Raw genomic sequence first — 9264 nt, 5'->3', positions numbered from 1 at the left:
TAAACCCCGGGAGCATCTGCCCCCGCCTCCAGCCCAGCCGGCAGGATCAGCCCCCACGGCCCGATGCCGTCCCGGTGCATCCCCCACCAGCCTGGGCTTTCCCCCAAGGATGACTTTGTCCCAGGAGGCTTCTATCTACTTGCATCTAATCTAATAACAACATCCTAATTGGTGACAAAGCCACAGCTATAAACACTGAGAGATTTATTCCCTTTTGATGTGAGATTCACGGAGGGCACAATTCAATCATTAAACTCAGGATTTATGGAGCTGGGGGGGACCGGGACTTTGCACCCCCCCTGCTTGGGATTGCCCCCCGCTTTGCATTTCATAGCAGCCGTTGCGAATGCGTTTGCTGCTGGGTTGGTGCAGCCCCCTTCCCTTTTCCTCACCACGTAAAATGAGTGTTTCCCATTCATGCAAAAAAGGGAAAAAGGCTCATGGCAATGAGGATTTTTGGTCCAGGGCCCGGATTTAAGGGTGGGAGCCCCAGGAGCCGCCGAGTTGGAGCCGGTGACACCCGCACGGCAAAACCGGAGAAAAATGGGTCCTTTGTGCAGGGAATATCTGGCGGGTGATTCAGCCAGGGCTGACGCCGGCGGTACCGGCTGACACGCTGCTTGGTGGCATGGGGGGACCCGATGCGTCTCCCCGCCGCCTGCCGAGACCGTCCCCGGCTTCGTGGACTGGAGGACGCGGCCCAAAGCCTCGGTGGCTGCTGACTCGCCAGATTCGGGATGGAGGCGAGGAGCTGAGCAGCCCTGAACAGCCAGGAGCATCCTCTGCCCCGGGGAACGGGGCGAAGGCAGCCATGGAGGTGCACCCCGAAACTGCGCCGGGCTAAGACCCCGCTGTCGGGCGATGGCAACGAGCTGCACCCCTCGTTTGAGTCTTTTAACGAGGCTGCCGCTGTCCACCACATTTCGGGGGGACATTCCTTCACGGGGAAAAGAAAAAGGCGGCTTCAAGAAGCGGCTCATTGTCCTCGGGCGGTGCGGCCGGGGCCGAGCAGCCTGGCCCAGCTCCGGCCACCGCGGCACAGGAACAAAAAGCTTCCTCTTCTCCGGCCCTCCGCAACCGGGCGTCCCCGGCCGGCGCTGCCCCTGAAAAATTTATGGCATGAAGTTTGCAAACTGCGGAGAATCCGAGCACTCGGCAGCCGCTGACCCCGGGGCCGTGAAGGCAGGCGTTGATCTGCAGGGATGCGGTGGCAGAGGCACCCGAGAGGAGAATGGCTTTTGGCAAAATGAGGTTTTTCTAACCCAAACCAGAGGTTTGGTTCACATGCGGCAGGATGGGGCTGATGCTGCTGCCCCATTCCCACCCGCCCGGCCCCGCACGGGGGTCCCAGCCCGAGCCCCGGCAGCGCCAGCCCCGCGCCCGGCACGTAACCCAGTTAGTCTCAATAAGCGTTTAAATTAAATTAGTTAAACTACATTAAACCCCTGCGAGGACACGGTTCAGAGTGGAAACAGCCTTAATGTGATTTCAGCTGACTTCCCTGCCACGATTTGCAAGTCAGAGAAATCGAATTAAGGCTGTTTTCGTTCTGAACTCTGTCCACACAGGCCCATAATGCAGTTTAATTAATCTGCTTTAAAATTGAGCCTGTCTTTCATTCGGGCAACTTCACCTGACTCACCCCAGAGAAGCAAAAACCCCCCAGGCGGGTGGCGGGGCCGGGACCCCCAAGCAGGCGCGGGGCTCAGCCATGGGTTCGAGGATGGAAAGTCCTGGAGGGTTTAGAGAAAACCGGGATTATCCCTAATCCCATCAGGGAATAATCTGGGGTCGAGCTCCGTGAGCAGCGAGCTGCAGCCGCCTGGACCGGGCTCCCCAACGCCCGGTGAGCTGGAGCTGGAGCATCCCGGCTCTCTGCCGCCCGGGGTCCCAGCAGCGCCGCGGGCGCCGGGACCAGGGTTTCTTGGCTCTCCTTGATGGTTATCGCCGCTTAACAAAGTTTCCTCCTCGGTGGAAGCGAGCAGCCAGCTGAAACCGGCTGCATTAAGCCCCGCGCCGCTCCCTGAAGGCTGTAATGGCTGGTAATTGTCAGCCAGCAGCTCCGAGGAGGCTGGGGTTGGGCCACGGAAGACCTCGCCCCCCCAAAACCCACAGCCCCTTTATCTTCCCCGCATCCTCCAGCTGTTCCCCATCCCCATCCCCTTCCTTTGGCTTCCACCAAATTTGCAAAGTAAATGGGCTGCTCGGGTCTCCGGCACCAAAACACGACCCCGGGGGGATCTGGAGGCTACCCCGGCGTGCGGGGGTGCCTCGCGTGCTGCGAGGGGGGTCTCTCCCATCCTCCCTCCATTCTCAACTCCCATTTTCTCTGCAAAGGTATAATGGCATCTCCATAAAGGAGCTCCAATTAAAAGGGAGTTAATGACTTAATGAATCATAACAAAATCTGCTTGCATTAGCACATGAACCGCTGACCCTCTCTGGTTGTGGCTACCAGCTTTGTAATTGCATACCTTTTTATTTCCTTCCCAGCAAATTGGCTGCTTGTTAAGGGTGTTGGGGGGGAGCGAGCGGGGCTCTGGAGGGCGGGGGGCAGGTAAAGCCCAGCCTGGAGAGGGTGAACCCCCTGCACCCCATCCCACACCAGCACTGAGCCCCAGCACACCAAGGAGCTGTGCTGTCAGCCCCTGCTCCTTTCTCCTGATGATGAGGATTTGCAGTGCTGCAGAAAATTAAGCTTTAAATTAAATTAAGACCTAAATTAAATTAAGATTTTTGGGGTGCTAGGAGCTGTACAAACCCCCAAACAAAGTCTGTGAGCTGCTGCAGCATCTCCACCACCCCCACCCACCCCAGAGCAGCCAGGAGGGCTAACGGGGCTGGACTCTGCTCCTCATTAACTGCTCATTAATTCCCCATCACACCAGGATGCTCCAGGATCCCACCCCGGGATGCGCACGGCTGCTCGTATCCTGAGCCACAAGAGCATCCTCTAACGAGCACCTTCTCATCCCCCCGGCTTTGGGGGGAGACGGGGGGGTCCCACAGACACCAGAATAACACCCAGCCCACCCTGGGCTCTGACACCCCCCCACTTTTCTGACACGGTCATCGCTTCCCTTGCTTCTTCATGCCTCCCCAACACCAAAATGCTGCACCCACCCAAAAGGCAGCACCGGCCGTGGGTGCTCCGTGGGGGCGGCTGAGCCCACCCGTGCGGGGCCGGGCGATCGATGGCTCCGCGCTGCCGTTGACGTTGGATTTATGGCGGCTGCGCCCAGCCCCGCTCCCCTCTGCCCAGGGGCTCTGAAAGCATTTTCATCTGAGCTGGGGCGTTACAAGAAGCGCTGGAAAGAGCCGGCCCCACGCTGGCACGGCGGCACGGGAAGGTGAAGCCGTGGCACGGCTCCGAGATGGGGGGTTCACCCTGGACTGGCGGAGGTTGGAGCCCTGGGACCCCCGTGAAGCCGGTGGGAGCTGCTTTGCTGGGGGGACACGGCGTTTCTGTGCTGCTGCCCAAGGAAGGGCAGGAATAGTCCCCACAAAAAAAAAAAGAGCAAAATTAACAGTTTTGGGGGCGACATGGCCAGGATTGGGTGGGGGTCTCTGCTGCCGGGGTGCCCACAGGGAGGAAAAACCCTCCTGGTGGTTTTTGCACGGCTTGGAGCAAGGTGGGGGTCGGGTCTGGGGGGATGCAGTTGGTGCATCCCGGTGGTCCTGGACCGAGACCGCCGTGTCCCACCAGCCCCATCGCTGTCCCTGTCTCGGGGCTCCCCAGCCTTGAGCCAAAACCTTCCCAGGGGGACGGGCTGGGCTCGGTGCATGCCACATCCCGCGCCGGGACAAATCCTGCCCTCTCCTGCTGCAGCTCATCCGTCCCTGGGACAATAGCACTTCAGTCTCGCCTCGCCGCCAGCAGCTGCCCGCACGGCCGTGCCCCGCGGCCCTGCGCCCCCTCCGCCCCCGGGGCGGCTGCGATGCCCCCCATCCCGCTGGGAACAGCCGGGCTGAGCATCCCAGACCTGCCGGCCGGGCGGCTGTTTCCAGGGAAACTACAAGGGGGTCAGGGGGAGGTCTGGGATGTTTTAGTCTTCCTGTAATGTCCTTAATTGCTCATTTATTTAGTGCAATTAGTCCCAGGTGCTTGCTCTTGTCTGTGTGACCCCGGCAGATGCCTTTCCAGCCTGGCCCGGCTATTCCGAGCCGCCGGATCGATGGGCTCCTGGTGAAGGTTGCCGAGTCCCCTCTCACGGCTGAGCCAGGCTGCGGCGATGTTTTTGCACTTGCCCATCCCTTGCCCGTGACCTTGTCCCTGGCAAGGTCCCCCCGTCCCTGCCAAGGTCAGCTCATCCCCAGCATCCCCCTCTGCCCGCGCAGGAGGGATGGGGCGGGGGGATGCTGCGCTGCAGCCCCCCCAAGACGTGCACCCGCTGAGTGCAGCCCCCCCGCAGAAGCGGTACCAACCAGAGCATCCTCACCCCAGCCAAAACCGCGCTGAGCACCCGGCGCTGTGCCGTGCCGCGGCAACGTGGTGAGCCAGCAGCCGGAGGGGCAATGATGGGTGTAGGAGCCATCTCTGGAGCAGCTCCCTGGAAAAAAAACCTCCCCCCACTCCCCCCATCTCAGAGGAGGCAAGAACGCTGCCGGAGCTGCCGGCTGCCGTGGGGGAAACAATCCGGCGCTTTGTGGAAGCTGCCGTGAAAAGAAACCACCCCGAAACGCCGGCGAGGTCAGGCAGCCCCAGGCTGCCTTTGTCCTGCAGGCAGAGCGTTGGGGGGGGGGGGCACAAACCGCAGGGCCCCTTCGCTGTGAGTCAGGGCAGGAACCACCAGTGCCGGCAGCGAGAGCCGAGCGGGGGGCTTGCAGGCATCGGGGGGTTCGCAGGCATCGGGGGGTTACCCGGCCCCTGCCCTTTGCCCGCCAGCACAACCTGCCGCACCGCTGGCTTTAGCAGCCCGGCCGGGCAGCCCGCGGGGGGGTTTGGCAGCCAGCCCCCCTGCTGAGCACCCCGCCGCCTCCAGCCCTTCCCTTTAACTCCTCCAGCTTCTAAAAGGCCGGGGGCTTTCTCTGCCAAATGCATCTCCATCGCTCCCCAGGTATTACTTCCCCCATGGCTCTCTCCCAGCGTTTTCATTCCCTGGCACCGTTAACAACCGGGACCTCTCCGAGATTAAACCTTTTTGCTGCCTATTTCTCCATACACCCAAATTTCAATGGACTTTAATTGTCTGCCAATTGATTCCCTAAATTCCCCGCTGACACACATAATGTTTAATGCACGGATACTGGGAAAGCGGCAGCTCGGGGGCTGTACGAATCCATCCTTAACTCAGCTGCGCTCAGCCAGATCACAGAGCATCGGGGAAAAGATGCTGAGAAAACCAGTTCTTTGTGGGCCGGGGGCTGGCCGGGGTGGAGGGGGGGTCCGCTGGGGCAGCCCCCGGGGCTCAGCCCCGCAGCCGGGCTCCCAGACCCGGCAGCAAAGTTCGTGTCGACCCAAAGCTGCTACTGAAACATCCCCAAAGCCGGGAGGGCAAAGGCACGGCCCCGATCCTGCCCCATGCTGAGCTCGGATGGACCTGGGGGGCTCTGCAGAAGGCATCCCCCCCCCCGCTCCGGTTCCCACCTCCCCCCGATGCCCTCGTCCATGGGATAACTCTTTGCTCTCCCCCGTGCACGGCGAGGCCACATCCTGCCCCGTCCCCCGCTTTGCTTTGCAATGGGCAGAGCTGCGAAGCTGCCCCCGGCGAGGCGGGGGGGTGACCCCAGTCCCCCCCGGCATCCCTGCCCCACGCGATCCGGGGAAGCCTCGGCAGCAGAAATAATGAGTCCGACCACGAAACGGAGATGAAAAAAACACTTCAGCTAATGGCTGCCCACGGAGGAGGCTTTGAAGTTTATTGGAGCCAGACCTTCGGGGGCTGCGCGGGTCCCGGGGAGGGAGCGGGGGGGCTCAGCCCCGGGGAAAGCCCGGATTCATCTGCTCCTCCGGAGGCACCGTCTGGACATCACGTCCCCGCTGGGGTCAGCCCTCGCCACCATGGCACGGGGAGGTTGTGGCGGTGGGGACACGCTGGGGACACTGGTGCAGGACGGGAGCTGGGTCCCCTGGGCTGGGGGGCTCAGCCCAGCGCTGGGGAAAAGCCCCCCCAAGGAGAGACACCAGGGGCTCCGACCCAGCCGTGTCCTGGAGGAGACCTTCCCCACCAGAGAGGTGACACACGGCCCCCCGCTATCGCTGCCGAGGAGGGGTCCCCACAGCACCGGGACAGGGTGGGTGCTCCGGGCAGGGAGGGGACCCCAGCTTGGGGCACAGCTGTGCAACCTCCAGCAGAAGCATTTTGGGGGGCAGCTCCCCCAGACCCCTGCCAGGGGAGGGTGCGGGAGCAGGTCACACAAGCACAGCCAAAACCTGCTCTCTCGAAGGAGAGCAGGAGCCGGGGGTGCTGGTCCCGGCTGGGGTTTATTGCCAGGCTCTGCATTAGGGACGGAGCTCAGTTTTCAAACTGCTGCTAATTGAGCCATCGGGCAGGCTGGTGGCAGAGCTAACGAGAGGGGCTGGGGGCGACTCGGGGGGCACGGAGCGCTCGCCTTGCAAAGCCAAATCTGTGGGACCAGGCAGCTGCTCCCAGCGCCGGCCATTGCTTTGCAGGGGAGGAAGCAAAAGAGAAAGTCTCTTTTTTCCTGCTGGGATGAAGGACGAATGGTCCGGGAAGGTGCTACAGCACGGCGGGGGGAGCAGAAACCCCCCGTCCCAAGGAGCTTGCAAGAAGCCGGGACATGGCTGCAGCCCCCCGCTCCCAGCCACTGGCTCTTCCCCACCTCCCCTGCAGCGAAGGGGAAATCCTTAAATCATTTAATTCAATTAAGCCTTGTGGTGGCTGCCAGTTAAATAGACGGATCGCAAGGACCTCTGCTCTCCCCTCTCCCAGAGCTGATCCTTCATTAAAGGTCTGGCAGGAGGGAGGCTGAGGCTGCAGGAGAGGGGCTGGGGGGATGTTGAACACCCAGAAGAGTGGGTTCTGGGGGGGGTGGTGCTGGGGGGGTCAGGTGCTGGGGGTTGTTAGTGTCCCAGCATCACTCAGGATCATGATGGACCTGACCCAGGCGCAAGCACCCGCTGGGGGGGACCTTCCCCCCCCATCTCGAACCCCCCTCGCCCTTCCCCAGCCCATCGCTCGCAGGGCTTGGGAGCAGGGGGGTTTCATGAACACTGCCGGGTCCAGGACCTCCACCCTCCACGCGTGGGGTTTTGGGTGGGGAGAGACCAAGGCTGAGCCCTCCCTGCTCAAACCACCTTCGCACCTCCGGGAGCAGCCGCTCCGGGAACAGATCCGCCCGGGAATGCCGATGGCCATCAAAGCAGAGCGATGCTCCCAGCCTCTTTATATAGACAGTAAAAAGGTTTAAACAAAAGCTGCTAAGTAAATAATAAAAGCCAAAAAAGACTGGAGAGAATTTTTGCCCTGATAAGAACTGCCCGCCCTCCCCCCCGGCCCCCCCAGCTTCACCCAAACCTCCCCGCCGGGGGGGTATTTCCCCGGGCGACATCTCGGAAGTCTGCACTGCACCAGATTTGCTCCCCGGGGCCTTTGAATGGAGGTTTTTATCAGGGCTAATAAATATCGAGAGCGGAGCTGTTCAAAACGCCACTTGCCAGCGCCTCGTGGGGGGAGCAGGGCTGCGGGGGGGGGGACGTGGGGGTTCTCACTGCGAGGGGTTGGCCGTGTGTCCCCTGGCCACATCGTGGGGCCGGCTTGGCCACGGAGCTCTTCCTGGGAAAAGCACCCCTGCCCTGGGCAGCTCTCAAGGGGGGAGATGCTCTTTTCCAGGAGCAAAGCTGCTGCTTTTCCCAAAATCCCCCCCCAGGCTTTAAAACCTTTGGGAACTCGCAGCAGATTGCCCAGACCCCCCGGGGAGCGGGGGTTAACCGCCCGAGATGGAGATTCCCTGGTGCGTGCACGGCCGAGCCCTCTCCGGTTCCTCCACTTTCAGCCCCGGGACACGTTCATGGGAGTTTTTCCCAAGGTTTCCCGTTTTACTGCGACCCCCCCGGGCCCCGACGGCTGCAGAGAACGCGGGACCTTGCAAACCTGGGAGGGGGTGAAGGTGGCATCGCAGGAGGGGATCGTGGCCTCGGAGGAGCCCCGGCCAGGCCAGCAGCTGGAGGAGACGCCGGGGAAGGTTCCCCGGAGAGGAACGTGCCTGAGCTGCTTTCTGCCCGACAGACGTGGTTAGAGCAGGAACCGCTCGCCGCTCAAAGCGCTTTGGGCTCAAGGGTTTCCGTGCAGAGCGAGCAAAGCTTTCACCAAAGCTCCGTACAGATGGGAGTATTGCACCCATCCCCTTTTTTTTTTTTTTTTTTTAATTAAATACAATTGTGGGGGTGAAAAGCACGCAGGGTGGTTTGTTTTAATTTTAATATCCTTTGGAGATGCTGGAAATGGGATTTCCAGGAGGGTGTAGCAGGGCTGGGTGCTGAGCCAGGCGCCATGGCTCTCGCCCCCAGCACCTCGCCCCGCTCGCTGCAGCCCCCCCGTTCGAACTGGGAGCAGGTCCCCGCTCACGAGGGGTCGCGGCTCCTTTGCCGCAGTCACCGGGGTGAGCAGAGCCCGACGAAATGGCAGCAGGGGCTCCATCCCCCCCACCGTGGGGGCGATGACCTGTAGTGCAGAGCCCCAGAGATGAAGCAGCACGGGAGCAGACAGACCAACAGCCCTGCCACCGGTCCCCCACCTGCACCCTTCAGCCTCGGCACCGTTTTTCTACCCAGGGAAACCTCCCACGAGCAGAAGATGCAGGAGAGCAACCCACGGCCCAGCAGCTGCCTTGGACCCAGGGGAACCTGCAGACAGCGTCGTTACAAGCTTTCCGAGAGCTGGCTAAGGAGCAGCAGCAGACGACAGAAAACCAACCGAGGGGGATATCAGAAAACCAGAGCAGGGAACAGCCGCTGCATTTTGGGCGAGTTGTTTATGGGGAATGATCAAGCCAAGCGCTCAAGCTGCAGAGACAGGACCTGACACAGTGGATCACGTTCCCACCCTCAGCAAAGACCTCTAGCCAAAACCGACGGAAAGCTCTGAATTTGTGGGTTCGGATAGAGGGCAATAGGTTTTTGTTTTTAAATACATCTCTTGGAAAGAGAAGGGATGTCACGGGAAAAGCTGTTTTCCAGCAGGGTTCCTCCATTATCCCACCTGTGCAGGGACCTGGCTTGGATGAGGGATGCCACGAGCCCGGAGGATCCCGTTCCCACGCAAGGATGGGGCTGGGGTCTGCTTCTGCCCACCAGGCACCAGC

Source organism: Calonectris borealis, chromosome 22 (genome assembly GCF_964195595.1).
Source record: "Calonectris borealis chromosome 22, bCalBor7.hap1.2, whole genome shotgun sequence".
Classification (NCBI taxonomy): Eukaryota; Metazoa; Chordata; class Aves; order Procellariiformes; family Procellariidae; genus Calonectris; species Calonectris borealis.
The sequence above is the reverse complement of the archived record's forward strand: the minus strand, read 5'-3'. Positions refer to the sequence as shown.